General features: G+C 39.3%; 1 long non-coding RNA gene across 3 annotated transcripts in view; it reads right to left on the bottom strand.

Moving 5' to 3' along the window:
• Nucleotides 1-680: 680 nt before the first annotated feature.
• Nucleotides 681-23,428, bottom strand: part of LOC117097589 — a 78,732-nt gene continuing 55,984 nt past the window's right edge. For all 3 annotated transcript variants that reach the window (XR_004442997.1, XR_004442999.1, XR_004442998.1), the window contains 2 exons: nt 4,031-4,216; nt 681-3,084 (listed from right to left, as the gene is read on the bottom strand). This is a non-coding gene — a long non-coding RNA (uncharacterized LOC117097589). The remainder of the gene's footprint in view (nt 3,085-4,030; nt 4,217-23,428) is intronic.

Here is a 23,428-nt window from a genome sequence, read left to right as displayed (position 1 = left end):
CAGGTATGGTCTGCCAGCACAGGAGCTATGATGAAAGTCCCCAGGAGGTACCCCTTGAGTACCCAAGGCTACACTGCAAGCAGGCACAGCCAGGCTGGGGCCCCAGGGGAGGCTAGTATACCAAGGGGTACTCAGGTTGTACGGCCTAATCTCATGGGCAAGTTCATCCTGCAGAGTTCAGGTCTTACAGTTCCCCCAGCACTAATGTCTCCTAGAGAAGCAAGTCAAGCCTAGGGAAATGGTGCCCCTGGCTATGCTCCACTACAGATGTTCCTGCAGCAAACCCTCTGGTCTTCACGCCAGCTGGAGTTCTGACCCTACCACTTCTCTATAAAGCTCTCCCTGCCAACTCAATTGTCCTGAGCAGGCAAATAGGTTGCTCTCTGCCTGCTCAACTCACTCCTTTCCCGGTAGTCATTGAATGCCAGGAATTAGTCCCAGTAGCCCCATGCAGGGCTCCTAGATTCCTCCTTTTTCAGCCTAGCATCTATGTCTTCCCTCCATCCACTCTCAATGCCTTTCCTCTGAAGATCTGTTAGGAGTGTGCCAGTCTTAATGTTCCAGTCCCTCAGAGACAGATGTTCCTTCTAGTTGCATCTAGTTAGCCATCTTGCCCCCAATCTATGTCAGTCTTTACATATCCTTTTAATTATTTTTTAATTGCTGAGCTAAGAAGAATATGCACATTTTAAATGTTTTATTGCATATTGTATATATAATTACATGTTATATATTTTATATTGACCTCCCAAAAGATAGTATACTCCTTCTAGCATTTTATTAGGATATTTGCTTCCCCACAACCTTCCCATAATTAAGTGTTGTCATAAGTCTGAATATTTAGCTAGTTTGATAAGTATAGAATGATATCCCCTTATTTTGTCCACTAGTCATAGTTTACCAACCCCTGCTCTAAGGGATTCAGAAATAGCACTTACAGAAAAAGAATTATTAGGCTGAAGGGGTACAGGCAATGAAGAACCAAGGATTTTTAAGAGGGTAGGGCTACCACTTCCCGTCAGAGGGGAAGAAACATCAGAGGGAACAGATCTGATCTGAACTATAAAAGTGGTCCAGCCAGGTAGGAAGACAGCTCCCTAAGGGTATGCCCAGAGCTGCCAGTAAAACAGGCCCTAGGTGAGAGGGAGGAGTTGGCCTTGATGGTCAGCTCCACTGGGCCATCTGCACAATGATCTACTGACTTTCACAATGAATAACAAGAAATGAGGACTGGAACCTGGAAGGGAAGCACCCTCCTGCCATCATCCCCTCAACAATGTCCCTCTAGCACCCTAAGTTGATAAAGCTTAGCATCAAGCCAGCTGGAGAAAGAGAAATCTTTACCAGGTTCAGCTCCAGTATCACAAAGCAGTGCGCAGAATGGTAGTTGGAGCTGAAAGACAATACATTGAAAACTGATATATAGGTGTAAGATTTTTCTGGTGATTCAGCTTCATTTAATGATATAAAGGAACAAAAACTTAGCATATCCCTGTAATCTAAACATCAAGTCTTAGCAGAGCTTTTGACAGACTATGGTAAATGGATGATATAAATGACTCCAATCCTTCCTTCCTCCCTTTACCCATATCCTTTGTCACATGCCGTTGCAGTTCTGACCCCTAAAAAGGCAGGGTCCACTTCCTTACCTTTTGAATTTGGAAAGCTCTCCTGTTCTTGGCTGGTTTTGCAACTTGCTCAAGCCAATGTTAGCAGACGTGATGCAAATAGAAGCCTGAAATTTTATTTATATGTCTCTGCCTACCTATTGCCCACTGCCATTGTCATGAAAACATGTCCAGTTTGACCTACTGGAGGACATAAGACACATGAAGTGACACCAAGTCATCCAATTTTGCAAGAATGACTAGATCAACCAACAGCCTGCTGGCACAGTCATGGAAGCAAGCCCAGCCAAGAACAGCAGAGCTGCCTAGCTGACAGATACATGAGCAAGCCCTGCCATGACCATACTAGACGAGGGGAACTCCAGAGTATAAGCTGAATAAATGCTTACTGTTGTATACTACAGAGATGTTTTGTTTATTACACAGCATTATAATAACAACACTAATTCATGTAACTGATACACTTTCCTTCTATATATTAATAGATGAAAGCAACATGATTTGTATACCACACAGGTTTATGGGTAGCAGGTGTTTTACTATGAAAGCTCAGATTCCTTCTTGTTTCCCCACATTAAAAATATCCAGCCTCAGCTTCTAGGTAATGGTTAGGTATACTGTAAGTCAGGGTGAAAGCTTTTCCCAGGACCATCTTTGGAGTTGCTAGACATGAGCATGAGTAAACTGCTACCGAATCTGTTAAGGCATAAAAGAGGACCCTAGCATTTGCAGACTAGAGGAGTGGTTTCTTTCATCCTTAATACCTCCAGCTTAGAAGTCCTCAGCACATTCAAAGAGACGTCCAAACTTACCTACATCAGCAGCTTAGCCCACCACCATCTACTCTATCTAAAAAGGGCCACCACAACACAAAATCTACATAAGAGCAAAACATACAAGCTTTTCTTCTTCAGCACACTTCTACTAGGCCATTCCAGGAATCCTACTCTGAATAAAGGCATCTTCCTGATAAGGTACTCAAGATCCCCGTGCCATACCCTGACAGCCTCCTGTAGCCTGCTATCCTTCATCTTTCTCCCAACCCTGATTTATCTATATCCTACCATACATCAAACCTGCTCTCAGATGCGAGCTTCCATGAGACTCACATTCACTGAGATTACAGTGACTGATAACTGAGGGGCAATTGAAGCTTATCAGGGAAAGGGTTTAAGTGTAAAAGACAGAATGGCAGACATCAGTAGCAGAATAGGAAGGAAGGTGGGGAGCACAGCCGGAGGCAGGGCCAGCTTCATGGATGGGAGACACGTATAGTCAAATAGTGCCCTGCACCTATAAGAATCCCCCACTTGGTTTAATGCTCTGCTGCTGCCATCTTGAAACTTTCAATAATTTTTGAACAAGGGATTCTGTATTTTCATTGTGTTCGGCCCCACGGATCCTGTAGCTGGGCTTGTCCAGAGGTAACAGAATGTTCTTCCAGATGTGTTCTGTTCTACAAAAGAGTGGGATTTTATGTATGGAAATAATTTTATCTACAAAGTCTTCTAGGTATCAATAATCTAATAAGCCACTGAAGTCTAATCCTAACATCTACTATTTTAAACCTCCATTTTTTTCTTCTTTCCCATAGTCGTTTATATGCCAGTGCATACACCCCTTAAAAAGAGTTGAAACGGACATTGGTAAAAGTCTGAAAATGATCTGTGAGAGGACTGTTTTGATTTCCCCCAAAATAGAACAAATTTACTATTAATAACCCCGGATCATGTTAAACGTGCTGCTGGAACTGCCATATAAACCCTTATCTCTCTTGACTTCATTCCACATTCTGTTCTGTGGCAGGGAAAATGGAGATCTAAAATGCAATTTTTCCCTAGAGGTAACATTTTATGTACTATTTATTAAACCTACATTGTGTGTCAGGTATCTTAAAAAACCTATTAAAATGACTTATTTCTAAAATAGCCTTTTCAATTACCTCTCAACGTAATACCTTTGTAACTCTTCCAGATGTTTTAAAGCCCAAGGACTGGAGTTTCCTAGAAGTGTCATTATTGCTTCCAGGCAACAATGAATCTGTTTACTGAATTTTTCCTTAGGCTTTCCTTGTTGCACTATATTTTACATCCTTCCCCTGTGGAACATCCCCCACAGTCCATCCACATCCCATCAATACAAGGGAGAAAACCCCAGCCCGTGGATTTTGTTTCCCCCTGCTAACAAATGAATGAGGCTGACTGCCTGCCTGTTTAATACAGTGACATAGAAACTCCCATTCATCTCTAAATCTGCTGCTAAAAGAGTTTAAAAATCCAATCTCTAGAGTCATCCTTTGTATTAATAATTATTACTGAAATGATTATTTTAAAGTGTAATGGATACTTGGAAGAGGCAATACAATCTATATAATACTGAGCAGAAAATAATTAAATACTCACATCTCTTCCATTCTTCTTAGAGCTTCTGTTAGATATGCAGAAGAAGTCAATGATGTTACAGATGTTATCTTCTCGTTACAAACTGAGGGATCACATACTCAATTTATACACCAAGCAGGAAGGAATTCTTTCCACCAGGAAGAACTTAATCAATCTTCCTACTGATGTAGCCCGTGCAGGTCCTAACTGTAGCAAACAAAGAAAATCATGGTAAAGAACAGAAAATGCAACCAGTAGTGAGAGAAAGAAGAATCAAGACAAATAGAACTTGGGCTACTGAGAAAACACAATAGGCAAGGAATCCATAAAACCTATTTCTTTTACAGGGAATTTAGCTGCCCGAACTCCTCAGACTATATAAAAAAGGAGCAAAGTCTTTTTTTAGCATGACCTTTGATCATTAACAGGATCACAGTGTGAGAGCTGAATGCAAATAAAGGACTCTATAATGAGAAAACAACAATTGGTGCAAGTATCACAGAGCAAAATATCATGATAATAAAAGAATAACTGAGACAACACAAGGAGATATAAACAATAGATCAGAACAGAGATTGTTCCTTGGATCATGCCTATATGGGATAAACTTTTATAAAGTTTTTATCCATTTTTTTTTACATTGGCCGGGCGCGGTGGCTCACCCAGCAGTTTGTGAGGTTGAGGCGGGTGAATTAGCTGAGGTCAGGAGTTCCAGACCAGCCTGATCAACATGGAGAAACCCTGTCTATACTAAAATTACAAAATTAGCCACGCATGGTGGCGCATGCCTGTAATCCCAGCTACTCCAAAGGATGAGGCAGGAGAATCATTTGAACCCAGGAGGCAGATGTTGCGGTAAGCCGAGATCATGCCATTGCACTCTAGCCTGGGCAACAACAGCGAAATTCCATCTAAAATAATAATAATAATAATAATAATGCATATCAAATTGAGCTTACAATAATGTTTAGCACTCATTCCAGAGTCTGAGTGTAGTCACTACACAAACCTTGGTCTTCATAAAGCTCTCAGTTTATAAATTCCAACAAATCTTTAGTATTAAACACAGTATAAACACAGACTTCTTTATCATGGGAAGTCATTCCAAAATAAAATAGAAAACAAAAATGTAAACTGCATCCCTAATCACAATATGAGAAAGAAATGACAAGTTCAGCAAAAGGTAAATTTGGAGTGTGGTAAGCTTTTAAGAAAATGTTGTGCCTGCAAGCCCAGACAAAACTGGAAAATATCAGTAGTTCAAAAAGTTATTGGCATACCTAGAAAGTGCAACTATTCATTCTATCGGGACTACTGAAATATACCCTGTCTCATAAGTATACATGAATTTGCTTTGTCCTGTTGAGTAAAATGAAATAAAAGTTAATAGAAGACACATACACTCAATACTGTTTTATAAGGAAATTAAGTAGAGCATCTTGGTTTGAGGGGAAATTTAACTCACCTGAGGATGTGTAACAATTGAAAAAGAGCCAGAATAAGATGAAGAATATTTATATTAATATTGCCACGGAACCAATAAAAGGGTAACCAAATATAAATTATAAATATAAAACACTTTGTAAAACAAATTCCCGGATAAAGTAAAACTTCAAAAGAGAATTATTCAAGATCAAGAAAGACATGGTGACACAACAAAATTAGTTAAAAATAAGTCTGTAAGCACATGAAAAAAGAGAAAGAAAAATAAAGACATTCTGGCAATTAAGCCCACAAGAAGTCATGAAAAAATGCAGATACACAGAAAACATGATTTAAAGTATTTTTTAATTGAAGTGAAATGGTTAACAATCAAAGAGAAAATGATAGGTATGGAAGGGAAAGGAAATTCAACATACACAAAATTGGAGATACTGAGAGAATGGAAATTAAGGGAATGATAAATATTTAAAATGTCAATCATGAAAAAGTCATAGAAACAACATAAGATTTGAATCTATAAATTGTACAAGCACATTATGTCCCTGGAAAGATAACAGGATGGTCAACACCAAGCTGTATTTTAGTAAATGTACCAGTCAGGGTCCATCAAGGACAGAATCCAAAGATCCTCAGCAAAATACTAGCAAACTGATCCAGCAGCACATCAAAGGGCTAATCTACCATGATCAAGCAGGCTTTATCCCTGGGATGCAAGGTTGGTTCAATGTACACAAATCAATAAATGTGATTCATCACATAAACAGAACCAAAACCAAAAATCATATGATCATCTCAATAGATGCAGAAAAGGTATTCAATAAAATTCAACACTGCTTCAAGTGAAAACACCCTCAACAAAGAAGATATTGAAAGAACATACCTGCTTCAAAATAATAAGGGCCATCTATAAAAAAACTCACAGCCAAGATCACACTGAATGAGCAAAAGTTGGAAGCATTCCCTTTGAAAACCAGCACAAGACAAGGATGTATTCTTTCATCACTCCTATTCAACTTAGTACTGGAAGTCCTAGCCAGAGCTATCAGGCAAGAGAAAGAAATCAAAGGCATCCAAATAGGAAGAGAAGAAGTCAAACTATTCCTATTTGCAGATGATATGATTATATATGTAGAAAACCCCATAGTCTCTTCCCAAAATCTCCTTGATCTGATAAACAATTTCACACAGTCTCAGGATACGAAATCAATGTATAAAAATCAGTAGCAATCCTATACACCAACATCCAAGTCAAGAACCAAATGAAGAACACAATTTCATTCACAAATGCCACAAAAAGAATAAAATACCAAGGAATACAGTTAACTAAGGAGGTGAAAGATCTTTACAATGAGAATCACAAAACACTGCTCAAAGGAATCAGAGATGGCACAAATAAATGGGAAAACATTCTACGATCATGGGTAGGAAGAATCAATATTTTTTAAATGGTCATAATGCCCAAAGCAATTTACAGATTCAATGATATTCCTATTAAACTACCATTGACATTCTTCACAGATTTTTTTCCCAAAAAAAAAAAAAAAAGAAAAACTATTCTAAAATTCATAGGGAACCAAAAAAAGATCCCAGAAAGCAAAGGCAATCCTAAGCAAAATGAACAAAGCTGGAGGCATCACATTATCTGACTTCTAACTATGCTACAAGGCTACAGTAATCAAAACAGTATGGTCCTGTTTGAAAAATAGACACATAGATCAATGGAACAGAATAGAGAGCCCAGAAATGATGTCACACACCAACAACTATCAGCTATTAGGCAAAATTGACAAAATCAAGCAATGGGGAAAAAACTCTCTATTCACTAAATGGTGGCAGAATAATTGGCCAGCCATAAGCAGAAAATTGAAACTGGACCCCTTTCTTACACCATATACAAAAATCTCAAAAAAAAAAAAAAAAAACCCTAGACAATACCATTCTGGACATACAAACTGGCGAAGAGTTCATGACAAAAACTCCAAAAGCAATTACAACAAAACCAAAAATTGATAAATGGGACCTAATTACACTAAAGAGCTCTGGCACAGCAAAAGAAACTATCAACAGAGTAAACAGACACCCTATACAACAGGAGAAAAATTTAGCAAACTATGCATCTGACAAAATCTAATACCCAACATTTATAAGAACCTAAAACAAATTTACAAGCAAAAAAAAAAAAAATAACCTCCTTAAAAAGCTGGCAAAGGCTGGGCACAGTGGCTGATGACTGTAATCCCACCTTGGGAGACCTAGGTGAGCAGATCGCCTAAGATCAGGAGTTCAAGACCAGCCTGACCAACACGGTGAAACCTCATCTCTACTAAAAATACAAAAAAAAAAAAAAAAAAAATTAGGAAGGTGTGGTCATATGTGCCTGTAGTCTCAGTTAATCAGGAGGCTGAGGCAGGAGAATCACTTGAGCCTGGGGAGCGGTGGCAGCAGTGAGTCAAGATTGCACCACAGCACTACAGCTCAGGCAACAGAGCAAGACTCCACTTAACAACAACAACAAAAAACCATTGGCAAAGGACATAAGCAGACACTCTTAAAAGAAGTGGCCAACAAGCATATGAAAAAATGCCCAACATCACTAATCATTAGAGAAACGCAAATCAAAACCACAATGAGATACTGTCTCACACTAGTCAGAATGGCTATTAATAAAAAGTCTAAATATAATAGATGCTGATGAAGTTGCAAAGAAAAGGGAATACACTGCTGGTGGAAGTGTATATTAGTCCAGCCACTGTGGAAAGCAGTGTGGAGGTTTCTCAAAGAACTCAAAGCAGAATTACCATTCAACCTAGCAATCTCATAACTGGGTATATACCCAAAGGATGGTAACTCACTCTATTATAAAGACATTCACAAGTATTTTTATTGCAGCAGACACGGAATCAACCTAAATGTCCATCAATAGTAGACAGGATAAAGAAAATGTGTTACAGAGGTGGAGGTTCCAAGATAGCTGAATAGGAACAGCTCTAGTCTACAGCTCCCAGCATGAGCGACACAGAATATGGGTGATTTCTGCATTTCCAACTGAGGTATCAGGTTCATCTCACTGGGGCTTGTCCAACAGTGAGTGTAGCCCAAGAATGAGCCAAAGTAGGGCAGGGCATCACCTCACCCGGGAAGTGCAAGGGATCGGGGAATTCCCTTTCCTAGCAAAAGGAAGCCGTGACAGATGGTATCTGGAAATTCGGTACACCCCCACCCCAATACTGCACTTTTCCAATGGTCTTAGCAAATGGGACACCAGGAGATTATATCCCGTGCCTGGCTCAGAGGATCCCACACCCATGGAGCTTCGCTCACTGCTAAGCACAGCAGTCTGAGATTGAACTGTAAGACAGCAGTGAGTCTGGGGGAGGAGTGTCCTCCATTGCTAAGGCTTAAGTAGGTAAACAAAGCGGCCAGGAAGTTTGAACTGAGTGGAGCCCACCGCATCTCAAGGAGGCCAGCCTGCCTATGTACACTCCACCTCTGGGGGCAGCACATAGCTGAACAAAAGGCAGCAAAAACTTCTGCAGACTTAAACGTCCCTGTCTGACAGCTTTGAAGAGTAGTGATTCTCCCAGCACAGAGTTTGAGATCTGAGAACGGACAGACTGCCTCCTCAAGTGGGTCCCTGACCACCAAGTAGCCTAACTGGGACGTACCTCCCAGTAGGGGTGGACTGACACCTCAGACAGCTGGGTGCCCCTCTGACACGAAGCTTCCAGAGGAAGGATCAGGCAGCAACATTTGCCATTCTGCAATATTTGCTGCGCTGCAGCCTCCACTGGTGATACCCAGGCAAACAGGGTCTGGAGTGGACCTCCAGCAAACCCCAACAGACCTGCAGCTGAGGGTCCTGACTGTCAGAAGGAAAACTAACAAACAGGACATCCACAACAAAACCCCATATTTACATCACCATCATCAGAGACCAAAGGTAGATAAAACCACAAAGATGGGGAGAAACCAGAGCAGAAAAACTGAAAATTCTAAAAATCAGAGCACCTCTTCTCCTCCAAAGGAACGTGGCTCCTCACCAGCAATGGAACAAAGCTGGACAGAGAATGACTTTGATGAGTTGAGACAAGAAGGCTTCAGACAATTGGTAATAACAAACATCTCCAAGCTGAAGGAGAATGTTCGAACCCACCGCAAAGAAGCTAAAAACCTTGAAAAAAGACTACACAAATGGCTAACTAGAATAAACAGTGTAGAGAAATCTTTGAATGACCTGATGGAGCTGAAAACCATGGCACGAGAACTAGGTGACACATGCAGAAGCTTCAGTAGCCGATTCAATCAACTGGAAGAAAAGGTATCAGTGACTGAAGATCAAATGATTGAAATGAAGCGAGAAGGTAAGTTCAGAGAAAAAAGAGTAAAAAGAAAAAACGAACAAAGTCTCCAAGAAATATGGGACTATGTGAAAAGACCAAATCTACAACTGATTGGTGTACCTGAAAATTATGAGGAGAATGGAACTAAGCTGGAAAACACTCTGCAGGATATTATTCAGGAGAACTTCCCCAACCTAGCAAGGCAGGCCAATATTCAAATTCAGGAAATAAGGAGAATGCTACAAAGATACTCCTTAAGAAGAGCAACTCCAAGACACATAATTGTCAGATTCACCAAAGTTGAAATGAAGGAAAAAATGTTAAGGACAGCCAGAGAGAAAGGTCAGGTTACCTACAAGGGGAAGTCCATCAGACTAACAGCAGATCTGGGCAGAATCTCTAGAAGCCAGAAGAGAGTGGGGACCAATAATCAACACTCTTAAAGAAAATAATTTTCAACTCAGAATTTCATATTCAGCCAAAGTAAGCTTCGTAAGTGAAGGAGAAAGAAAATCCTTCACAGATAAGCAACTGCTGAGAGATTTTGTCACCACCAGGCCTGCCTTACCAGAGCTCCTGAAGGAAGCATTAAACATGGAAAGGAACAACCAGTACCAGCCACTGCAAAAACATGCCAAATGGTAAAGACCATCGATGCTTGGAAGAAACTGCATCAACTAACGAGCAAAATAACCAGCAAACATCATAATGACAGGATCAAATTCACACAAAACAATATAGGAAGAATCAATATCGTGAAATCAATAAAGTGTGAGGGGATATTAATAAAGTGTGAGTGAAAAGTAAATGAAATTTTGGATGTGTAATGAATTTTTTAAGTTGTTTGCCATTCCACCTTTTCCCAGGTAGCCATAGTAGGATATGCCTCAAAAAGAGGATATATACCTTTTTCTTTTTTTTTTTTTTCTGAGACAGAGTCTCGCTCTGTCGCCCAGGCTGGAGTACAGTGGCCGGATCTCAGCTCACTGCAAGCTCCGCCTCCCGGGTTCACGCCATTCTCCTGCCTCAGCCTCCCAAGTAGCTGGGACTACAGGCGCCCGCCACTTCGCCCGGCTAGTTTTTTGTACTTTTTAGTAGAGACGGGGTTTCACCGTGTTAGCCAGGATGGTCTCGATCTCCTGACCTCGTGATCCGCCCGTCTCGGCCTCCCAAAGTGCTGGGATTACAGACTTGAGCCACCGCGCCCGGACAATATATATTTTTTTAAGATGAGGACACAGAATCTAGGAAAGAGTAGAGCCAACGTAAGCTAAAGCTACAAAAGAAGGTCCTAGGATTACAGGAATTCATCAGGCTAAGAGAGAAACCAGTCCAGATGGAAAAAGTAGGATACAGGGACCTGGAAGAGGAGTCTAAGAATTCATGAAATTGATAGATTATCTGAAATGTTTGCACACTTGGAAATTAATATTGATAAGCATAAGATAGAACCCTTAATAAATAATGGCAGATGACCAACTGCATCGACCTTGAGCCCTGAAAAGCCTCAGTGTACACAGGTCATACAAGCTGCAAGACTTGGGCATGCCTCAGTGCTGTGCTGGTCTCGGTAGCCATGGACTTCAGGCACAGCCAGCACTCTCAGCCTTGACAACCAAAGGATTTCAGCCATGGCAGTCCTGGTCTTAAGAGTACTCCCGACAAGATTTTCGGGGGGCGGAGCAAGATGGCCGAATAGGAACAGCTCCAGTCTCCAACTCCCAGCGCGAGCGACACAGAAGACCGGTGATTTCTGCATTTTCAACTGAGGTACTGGGGTCATCTCACTAGGGAGTGCCAGACAATCGGTGCTGGTCAGCTGCTGCAGCCTGACCAGCGAGAGCTGAAGCAGGGCGAGGCATCGCCTCACGTGGAAGTGCAAGGGGGAAGGAAATCCGTTTTCCTAGCCAGGGGAACTGAAACACACAACACCTGGAAAATCGGGTAACTCCCACCCCAATACTGCGCTTTAAGGAAACAGGCACACCAGGAGAATATATCCCACACCTGGCCGGGAGGGTCCCACGCCCACGGAGCCTCCCTCACTGCTAACACAGCAGTCTGCCGCGATCTATCCGCAAGGCAGCAGCGAGGCTGGGGGAGGGGCGCCCGCCATTGCTGAGGCTTAAGTAGGTAAACAAAGCCGCTGGGAAGCTGGAACTGGGTGGAGCTCACAGCAGCTCAAGGAAGCCTGCCTGTCTCTGTAGACTCTACCTCTGGGGACAGCGCACAGCTGAAGTCCAATAGGGGAAGCAGCGGGGGCCGGTGCAGAGGTGAACGACTCTGTCTGACAGCTTTGGGGAGAGCCATGGATCTCCCAACGCGGAGGCTGAGATCTAAAAACGGACAGACTGCCTCCTCAGGTGGGTCCCTGACCCCTGATGAGCCTAGCTGGGAGACATCCCCCACTAGGGGCAGTCTGACACCCCACACCTCACAGGGTGGAGTACACCCCTGAGAGGAAGCTTCCAAAGGAAGAATCAGACAGGTACACTCGCTGTTCAGCAATATTCTATCTTCGGCAACCTCTGCTGCTGATACCCAGGAAAACAGGGTCTGGAGTGGACCTCAAGCAATCTCCAACAGACCAACAGACAGCCCTTCTGACTGTCAGACGGAAAACTATCAAACAGGAAGGACACCTATACCAAAACCCCATCAGTACGTCACCATCATCAAAGACCAGAGGCAGATAAAACCACAAAGATGGGGAAGAAGCAGGGCACAAAAGCTGGAAATTCAAAAATAAGAGCGCATTCCCCCTGCAAAGGAGCGCAGCCCATCGCCAGCAACGGATCAAAGCTGGTCAGAGAATGACTTTGACGAGATGAGAGAAGTAGGCTTCAGTCCATCAAACTTCTCAGAGCTAAAGGAGGAATTACGTACCCAGCGCAAAGAAACTAAAAATCTTGAAAAAAGAGTGGAAGAATTGACAGCTAGACTACTTAATGCAGAGAAGATCATAAACGAAATGACAGAGATGAAAACCATGACACGAGAAATACGTGACAAATGCACAAGCTTCAGTAACCGACTCCATCAACTGGAAGAAAGAGTATCAGCGATTGAGGATCAAATGAATGAAATGAAGCGAGAAGAGAAACCAAAAGAAAAAAAAGCAGAAAAAGAAATGAACAAAGCCTGCAAGAAGTATGGGATTATGTAAAAAGACCAAATCTACGTCTGATTGGGGTGCCTGAAAGTGAGGGGGAAAATGGAACCAAGTTGGAAAACACTCTTCAGGATATCATCCAGGAGAACTTCCCCAACCTAGTAGGGCAGGCCAACATTCAAATTCAGGAAACACAGAGAACGCCACAAAGATACTCCTCCAGAAGAGCAACTCCAAGACACATAATTGCCAGATTCACCAAAGTTGAAAGGAAGGAAAAAATCTTAAGGGCAGCCAGAGAGAAACGTCAGGTTACCCCAAGGGAAGCCCATCAGACTAACAGCAGATCTCTCGGCAGAAACTCTACAAGCCAGAAGAGAGTGGGGGCCAATATTCAACATCTTAAAGAAAAGAATTTTCAACCAGAATTTCATATCCAGCCAAACTAAGTTTCATCAGTGAAGGAGAAATAAAATCCTTTACAGATAAGCAAATGCTTAGAGATTTTGTCACCACCAGGCCTGCCTTACAAGAGACCCTGAAGGAAGCCCTAAACATGGAAAGGAAAAACCGGTACCAGCCATTGCAAAAACATGCCAAAATGTAAAGACCATCGAGGCTAGGAAGAAACTGCATCAACTAATGAGCAAAATAACCAGTTAATATCATAATGACAGGATCAAGTTCACACATAACAATATTAACCTTAAATGTAAATGGACTAAATGCACCAATTAAAAGACACAGACTGGCAAACTGGATAAAGAGTCAAGACCCATCAGTCTGCTGTATTCAGGAGACCCATCTCACATGCAGAGACATACATAGGCTCAAAATAAAGGGATGGAGGAAGATCTACCAAGCAAATGGAGAACAAAAAAAAGCAGGGGTTGCAATCCTAGTCTCTGTTAAAACAGACTTTAAACCATCAAAGATCAAAAGAGACAAAGAAGGCCATTACATAATGGTAAAGGGATCAATTCAACAGGAAGAGCTAACTATCCTAAATATATATGCACCCAATACAGGAGCACCCAGATTCATAAAGCAAGTCCTTAGAGACCTACAAAGAGACTTAGACTCCCATACAATAATAATGGGAGACTTCAACACTCCACTGTCAACATTAGACAGATCAACGAGACAGAAAGTTAACAAGGATATCCAGGAATTGAACTCATCTCTGCACCAAGCGGACCTAATAGACATCTATAGAACTCTCCACCCCAAATCAACAGAATATACATTCTTCTCAGCACCACATCGCACTTATTCCAAAATTGACCACATAATTGGAAGTAAAGCACTCCTCAGCAAATGTACAAGAACAGAAATTATAACAAACTGTCTCTCAGACCACAGTGCAATCAAACTAGAACTCAGGACTAAGAAACTCAATCAAAACCGCTCAACTACATGGAAACTGAACAACCTGCTCCTGAATGACTACTGGGTACATAACGAAATGAAAGCAGAAATAAAGATGTTCTTTGAAACCAATGAGAACAAAGATACAACATACCAGAATCTCTGGGACACATTTAAAGCAGTGTGTAGAGGGAATTTATAGCACTAAATGCCCACAAGAGAAAGCAGGAAAGATCTAAAATGACACTCTAACATCACAATTAAAAGAACTAGAGAGGCAAGAGCAAACACATTCAAAAGCTAGCAGAAGGCAAGAAATAACTAAGATCAGAGCAGAACTGAAGGAGATAGAGACACAAAAAAACCTCCAAAAATCAATGAATCCAGGAGTTGGTTTTTTGAAAAGATCAACAAAATTGACAGACCGCTAGCAAGACTAATAAAGAAGAAAAGAGAGAGGAATCAAATAGACGCAATAAAAAATGATAAAGGGGATATCACCACGACCCCACAGAAATACAAACAACCATCAGAGAATACTATAAATGCCTCTATGCAAATCAACTAGAAAATCTAGAAGAAATGGATAATTTCCTGGACACTTACACTCTCCCAAGACTAAACCAGGAAGAAGTTGAATCCCTGAATAGACCAATAGCAGGCTCTGAAATTGAGGCAACAATTAATAGCCTACCACCAAAAAAAGTCCAGGCGACAGATGGATTCACAGCTGAGTTCTACCAGAGGTACAAGGAGGAGCTGGTACCATTCCTTCTGAAACTATTCCAATCAATAGAAAAAGAGGGAATCCTCCCTAACTCATTTTATGAGGCCAACATCATCCTGATACCAAAGCCTGGCAGAGACACAACAAAAAAAGAGAATTTTAGACCAATATCCCTGATGAACATCGATGCAAAAATTCTCAATAAAATACTGGCAAACCGGATTCAGCAGCACATCAAAAAGCTTATCCACCATGATCAAGTGGGCTTCATCCCTGGGATGCAAGGCTGGTTCAACATTCGCAAATCAATAAACGTAATCCAGCATATAAACAGAACCAAAGACAAGAACCACATGATTATCTCAATAGATGCAGAAAAGGCTTTTGACAAAATTCAACAGCCCTTTATGCTAAAAACGCTCAATAAATTCGGTATTGATGGAACGTACCTCAAAATAATAAGAGCTATTTACGACAAACCCACAGCTAATATCATACTGAATGGGCAAAAACTGGAAAAATTCCCTTTGAAAACTGGCACAAGACAGGGATGCCCTCTCTCACCACTCCTATTCAACATAGTGTTGGAAGTTCTGGCTAGGGCAATCAGGCAAGAGAAAGAAATCAAGGGTATCCAGTTAGGAAAAGAAGAAGTCAAATTGTCCCTGTTTGCAGATGACATGATTGTATATTTAGAAAACCCCATCGTCTCAGCCCAAAATCTCCTTAAGCTGATAAGCAACTTCAGCAAAGTCTCAGGATACAAAATTAATGTGCAAAAATCACAAGCATTCTTATACACCAGTAACAGACAAGCAGAGAGCCAAATCAGGAATGAACTTCCATTCACAATTGCTTCAAAGAGAATAAAATACCTAGGAATCCAGCTTACAAGGATGTAAAGGACCTCTTCAAGGAGAACTACAAACCACTGCTCAGTGAAATCAAAGAGGACACAAACAAATGGAAGAACATACCATGCTCATGGATAGGAAGAATCAATATCGTGAAAATGGCATATACTGTCCAAGGTTATTTATATTCAATGCCATCCCCATCAAGCTACCAATGACTTTCTTCACAGAATTGGAAAAAACTGCTTTAAAGTTCATATGGAACCAAAAAAGAGCCCGCATTGCCAAGACAATCCTAAGTCAAAAGGACAAAGCTGGAGGCGTCACGCTACCTGACTTCAAACTATACTACAAGGCTACAGTAACCAAAACAGCATGGTACTGGTACCACAACAGAGATATAGACCAATGGAACAGAACAGAGTCCTCAGAAATAATACCACACATCTACAGCCATCTGATCTTTGACAAACCTGAGAAAAACAAGAAATGGGGAAAGGATTCCCTATTTAATAAATGGTGCTGGGAAAATTGGCTAGCCATAAGTAGAAAGCTGAAACTGGATCTTTCCTTACCCTTATACGAAGATTAATTCAAGATGGATTAGAGACTTAAATGTTAGACCTAATACCATAAAAACCCTAGAAGAAAATCTAGGTAGTACCATTCAGGACATAGGCATGGGCAAGGACTTCATGTCTAAAACACCAAAAGCAACGGCAGCAAAAGCCAAAATTGACAAATGGGATCTAATTAAACTAAAGAGCTTCTGCACAGCAAAAGAAACTACCATCAGAGTGAACAGGCAACCTACAGAATGGGAAAAATTTTTGCAACCTACTCATCTGACAAAGGGCTAATATCCAGAATCTACAAAGAACTCAAACAAATATACAAGAAAAAAACAAACAAACCCATCAAAAAGTGGGCAAAGGATATGAACAGACATTTCTCAAAAGAAGACATTCATACAGCAACAGACACATGAAAAAATGCTCATCATCACTCGCCATCAGAGAAATGCAAATCAAAACCACAAGAGATACCATCTCACACCAGTTAGAATGGCAATCATTAAGAAGTCAGGAAACAACAGGTGTGGAGAGGATGTGGAGAATAGGAACACTTTTACACTGTTGGTGGGATTGTAAACTAGTTCAACCATTATGGAAAACAGTATGGCAATTCCTCAAGGATCTAGAACTAGATGTACCATATGACCCAGCCATCCCACTACTGGGTATATACCCAAAGGATTATAAATTATTCTACTACAAGACACATGCACACGTATGTTTATTGCGGCACTTCACAATAGCAAAGACTTGGAATCAACCCAAATGTCCATCTGTGACAGACTGGATTAAGAAAATGTGGCACATATACACCATGGAATACTATGCAGCCATCAAAAAGGATGAGTTTGTGTCCTTGTAGGGACATGGATGCAGCTGGAAACCATCATTCTTAGCAAACTATCACAAGAAGAGAAAACCAAACACCGCATGTTCTCACTCATAGGTGGGAACTGAACAATGAGATCACTTGGACTCGGGAAGGGAAACATCACACACTGGGGCCTATCATGGGGAGGGGGGAGGAGGGAGGGATTGCATTTGGGAGTTATACATGATATAAATGATGAATTGATGGGTGCTGACGAGTTGATGGGTGCAGCACACCACATGGCACAAGTATACATATGTAACAAACCTGAACGTTATGCACATGTACCCTAGAACTTAAAGTATAATTAAAAAAAAAAAAAAAAAAGAGTACTCCCTAGCCCTGCAATAGATAGAGTGGTAACAGACTTAGGGATCTATCAGGTAACCTTTTCTGAATCTCTGAAAAAGCTTACAAAGAAAGCCTTAAAAATGCCAAAGGAAGCTCATAAACAAAGCCAGACTGCAAAGGCTAAATTAGGTATCTATGTCAATGTACAGACATTAATGCATAGCCAAAAGGATTAAGATAAATTAGGGAAATATGATGTCACTAAATGGACAAAATAGGTGTCAGTGACTGACCCTAAAGAGATGAAGATGGAGGAACTGTCTGACAAAGAATTCAAAATGGCTATCTTTAAGAAAGCTCAGTAAACATCAATAAAATACAGAAAAACAAGTCAGAAGTTGATGAGAGAAATTTTAAAATTGAAATAATTTTTTCAAATATCAAACTGTATTGGTTCATTTTCACACTGCTGATAAAGACATACCTGAGATGGGATAATTTATAAAGAAAAAGAGGTGTAATGGACTCACCGTTACACATGGCTGGGGAGGTCTCACAATCATGGCAGAAGGTGAAAGGAACATCTTACATGGCAGCAGAAGAGAGAATGAGAGCCAAGTGAAAAGGGAAACCCCTCATAAAACCATCAGATTTTGTGAGACTTTTTCACTACCACAAGAACAGTATGCGGTGGAGGAAACCACCCCTATGATTCAATTATCACCCACCACGCCCCTCCCATAACACATGGAAATTATTGGAGCTACAATTCAAGATGAGATTTGAGTGGGGACGCAGAGCCAAACCATATCACAAACAGAAATCCTGGTGTTGAAAAATACAATGAAAACAAATGAGAAATGGAATGTAGAACATCAACAGCAGAACTAATGAAGCAGAGGAAAGAATCTATAAACTTGAAGACAGGTTACTTATAAATACAGTCACAATAGAAAGAAGAATAAAAAAGAATGAAGAAAGCTTATAAAATGTATGAGATAACATCAGAACAGCAAATTACAGGTCATTAGTGTTCAACAGGGAGTAGAGAAAGGAGTAGAAAGCTTATTTAAAGAAATAATAACAGACTATCTTCCAATTCTGGAAAAAGATATAAATTCCCAGGTACAGGAAGGTCAATAGTCTCCAATCAGATTCAATCCAGGTAAGACTACCCCACAACATATTTTAATCAAAATTTCTACAATCCAAAACAAAGAGAGGATCCTGAAAGCAGCAAGAGAAAAGAAAATGACATACAAGGGAATCCCAGTATCTAACAGCAGACTCTCAGCAGCAACATTAAAACCCAGGAGAAAGTAGAATAATATATCCAAAGTGCTGAAGGAAAAATAAACTGCCAATCAAGAATACTCTACCCATCAAAGCTGCCTTTAGAAATAAAGGAGAGGTAAAGACTTTTCCAGACAAACAAAGCTGAGGGAATTTATCACCACCAGACCTGTCTTACAAGAAATGCTAAAGAGAGTTCTTCAAGAATATAATGAAAGGTGCTAATGAGTAACAGATAAACATCTGAAAGTACATAATTCAGTAATAAAAGTACACAGTCAAATTTGGAATAGTCTAATAATGTAATGGAAGTGTGTAAATCACATATCTTTAATATAAAAGGAAAAACTAATAAAAAATAATAACTATAATAATTTGTTAATGACTATGCAATATAAAAAGACATAAATTGTGACATCAAAAATGCAAAGTGTGGGTAGAGAACATGGTTAAGGGATAGAGGTTTTCTTTTTTCTTCCTTTGTTGTAATTGAAGTTAAGTCGTTATCAGTTTAAAATAACTTTTATAACTATGTTTCTTGAAACCCTCATGGTAACCACAAAGCAAAAAATCTATTACAGATACATTAAAAAGCAAGAAATCAAAACATCCTAATAGAAAAACATCACTTAACCAAAAAGGAAGACACTAAGAGAGGAAGAAAAAAAATCTACAAAACAACTAGAAAACAATTAAAAAATAAATAGATTTACTTATTCTATTAAAAGATATAGAGTGGCTGAATGGATAAAAAATAATTAATGATAGATACACTGAAAACTAATGTATGTGGTAAAGGGGGGAATTATTAACTACAAAGAAAAATATCTTATTAAAAAACAGTCATAGACTACCACTTGGTTTTGTAGTAAAAAATATTTTCATAATAACAACATAAAAACTGAATACTGACTTATTCTAAAAATTATTATACAATTACATCAAAAGGGTAGTTGGGTAGGAAAGTAAAGTGTGGGAAAAGAATATAAGATTTCATTTCAGAAAGCCTTATCTTGGCTGGGCATGGTGGCTAACACCTGTAATCCCAGTACTTCGGGAGGCTGAGGCAGGTGGATCACTTGAGATCAGGAGTTCAAGATCAGCCTGGCCAATGTTGTGAAACCCTGTCTCTACTAAAAATACAAAAATTAGCCAGGTATGGTGGTGTGTGCCTGTAATCCCAGCTACTCAGGAGGAAGAGGCAGGAGAATCACTTGAATTTGGGAAGCGAAGGTTGCAGTGAGCCGAGATCAGGCTACTGTACTCCAGCCTGGGTGACAGAGCAAGACTCTGTCTTGAAAGAAAGAAAGGAAGAAAGAAAGAAAAAGCAAGCAAACAAGCCTTATCTTATCTTATCTTATTTAATGGGAAATCAATGGATAATGTGGCTGAAAATACTACAAGAAATGGCTGAAATAAATACAAATGATTGCCTCTGGGAGGACTGGAGATTTGGAGGGGCAAGACAAAGGACAGCAGTTTTTCATTATTATGCTATTTTATTTTTCACATTTATGAAATACTTTGAGATACAAGTGAGAATAAATGAAACAGTCAAACTCTGTATGTTCAAGAAGTATTTGTGCCATTTACTCTGCTTGAAAAATCAAAAATTTTGATTTAGTAAAAATTGAGGATGAATACATTCTACAAATGCAGTATAATTTGTGAATTTAATCTATTCAATTATGCTACTCATTCTGTATTGATCAACATCTATCAAAACATATCTTTGGATTATAAAGGATTGATAACACTTCAAATTTAAAGTAGTGTTTCTTAAAATTATTTATCTACTTATAGTTAAATGTAAGCAAACAAAAGGGAGGTATAATCTCTCCTGTGATATTTTCATTGTTGATTTATCCAAACATATATACAAATATGTTTATATATGGAAAATAACAGACCTATTAATTACTCTGAGCTAAATTTCCTGAACTACAAAAAGGAAAAATACAGTCTTATGTCAGGTAAATGAAAAACAAGAACAGGAAACACTACAGAAAGGGAAGCACTATAAAGACCATGCAAGTATCACAGAAATTAGCACTTTATAACTTTATAAAACATGATCTCTCCTTTAAGTGTCTAAATTGTAACTAAATAATTTAATACTTACCTGAAAAATATATGTTTAATCTGTGCAATAGTTGTTTGGCATACAACTTTCTTGACTGTTTATTTTTTTTTTTTCATTTGATTAGTTGGCTGGGTTGTTGTTTTACTGGGTGTGTGCAATGAAAAATCTCATGTATTTTAGTGAGTTTATCTGTAAGCCAAGTACTCCAACCATCTCTCAACTTTTCAGACAAATCCCCAATGGTCTCCCTGAGTTAAATTAGCATAACAATAATATTTCATGGGTCATTAGTGCATGCAACCAAGCAACAGATCCTGATCCAGTAGTGGAAAGGGAGAAGTAATAGTTGGTTCCCATTTTGTTAATACCACAATATGCCCATAGGCCTCAGCCAAAAGGTTTGAATTAAGGATTGAACATAACCATGAAGTAATTGGCTGACAACAAAAAAAGGGGGGAAAAAGACTTTTAACAGAAAGAACTACTGCAACTTAAATTGTTCTCACATTTTAAATGTGTTAACAATATCTATCTTTATTTGTAAGCCAAGTGTCTGTTGCAACTCTGCTGAATTTCATCTTTACGAGCCTCTTTTGCCACTTTGAGCCACAGTTTTATCTTCATATTTGAGGCTTTACATCCAGGTGACTTCTTTCATTGCATTTCAAGGGTTCTCTAACCCAAAAAAAGGATGGGAGCAGCACACGACAATCCTTTGGGGTGAGTAAAGAAAAATACTACAATTTATATTTCCATGTTATCTAAATATAATATGAGCCTATATTTGATATATGGATTTTCACAGGCATCCTTGTTCAGTAATTATATCAGAGGATCTATATCTCATACAGTGAGCAAAATATCCTGAAAGAAGCATGCATGTTCCAGGCACAGAGGGGTAGACAGTGGTGCCCTCATGTAGTCATTCTCTGATTTCAGTAGGTTACACCCTATGGCAGTTTATAAGAGACCAGTTAGGATAATTTGTAGAGTATATTGTCAAGCTTTATCTATACTAAACTTCACAAGGACAAATAGGTCTAAAATATTCCTTCAAAGGCATCACATGCTGAGGATAATATCAGTGATGGAGGTACATAAGTGAACAAGAAAATGGTAACATGGAAAATTCTACTCCTGGTATAAGCTATTCAGCAGCCATATTATAAGATTAAAAATGAAGATGATCAAATTAAATTTGACAAAAAGTTGTTGGCCAAAAGATTCAAAGTTATCAAGATTGCAGTTTGAAGGACAGATTTATGTCTATAATCATTCATTATAAACCATCCTAAAGCATACATTCTTCCCTGTGATGGTTAGTCATTGATTATGTGAAGCCCTTATGTAATTACAATTAGCCTGATATTTTAAAACACAAATATTTTGTTCCCTTTTGCCTTGTTTTTTAAATATTTATTTTATGTATCTTTTGTAACATACAGAATATATTAGAACTTGTTGTTTATAGTAAATTTTTATTTATTATAAAGGCAGCTTAGTGGATTGACAGCAAGAGCATGCAGACAGACTGCTCAGCTCTGCAACTTACAACTGTCTAACATGGGCAACTTATTTAATCTATGATTCAGTTTCTTTTCATGTAAACAAGAATAACTATCTACTTCATAAATTTGTAAAGTTCTTTAAACAGTGCCTTAAATATAGCCAGCTCCATACAAGTATCATTAAATTAAATTAAAACATTACTATTTAAAAAAATAACAGACACAAATGGAATATATGCTCGCATGTTTTTACTGACATGAGCAAGAAATAACAAGTCTGGAGGTTGCTGCTCTAGAAAATCCTGTGTCACATTTATGTTAGTTGAAAACTTAAACATAGTCATAGTTTATCAATAGAAAATTCCTACTCCATCTACTTAAGGTGAAAAAAATATATTTTCATAATTTTACACATCAATTAATCACTTGCCTTTCAAAATTATAAGAGAACAGCTAAAATAAGATGCTTAAAATAAATAACAAGATATCATTTACATATGGCTAAGAAAATACTGTGCCTAGGATTCCTAATTGAGTCACCTTATCAAGTGCTCTTTATGTTAATATTTAAATTGGCTCATATTAACTGAGCACCAGAAATTTATCCTGGGGGACACAAAGGAGCCATCAACCTTCCCAGATAATCAAAACTCAGCACATGTGACAGTTCAGACAACTGATGGTTACTGATGGCCAAAGATGGACAGGATGTGCGTGACTCATATCTCAAGAGCCAATAATAATGGTTGTGAATGCAAATTGCTGCACCTTAGTAAGACACATATGCATAAGGGAGCCTACAAACGACATTTGACCATGATTGGCTGGGACTAGGAGGAAGAGTAGAGGCTTTTCAGAGGCTATGATGTTTAAACAGAACCTGAGTGAAGAGTTTACAGGGAAGTCTTATTGGGTTGGTAGTGATAAATAAAAACACTAAGCAGGGAATGTGGG

Source organism: Trachypithecus francoisi, unplaced genomic scaffold, assembly GCF_009764315.1.
Source record: "Trachypithecus francoisi isolate TF-2019V2 unplaced genomic scaffold, Tfra_2.0 Lachesis_group15, whole genome shotgun sequence".
In the NCBI taxonomy this organism is placed as follows: Eukaryota; Metazoa; Chordata; class Mammalia; order Primates; family Cercopithecidae; genus Trachypithecus; species Trachypithecus francoisi.
This window is presented reverse-complemented; position numbering and strand designations above follow the sequence as displayed.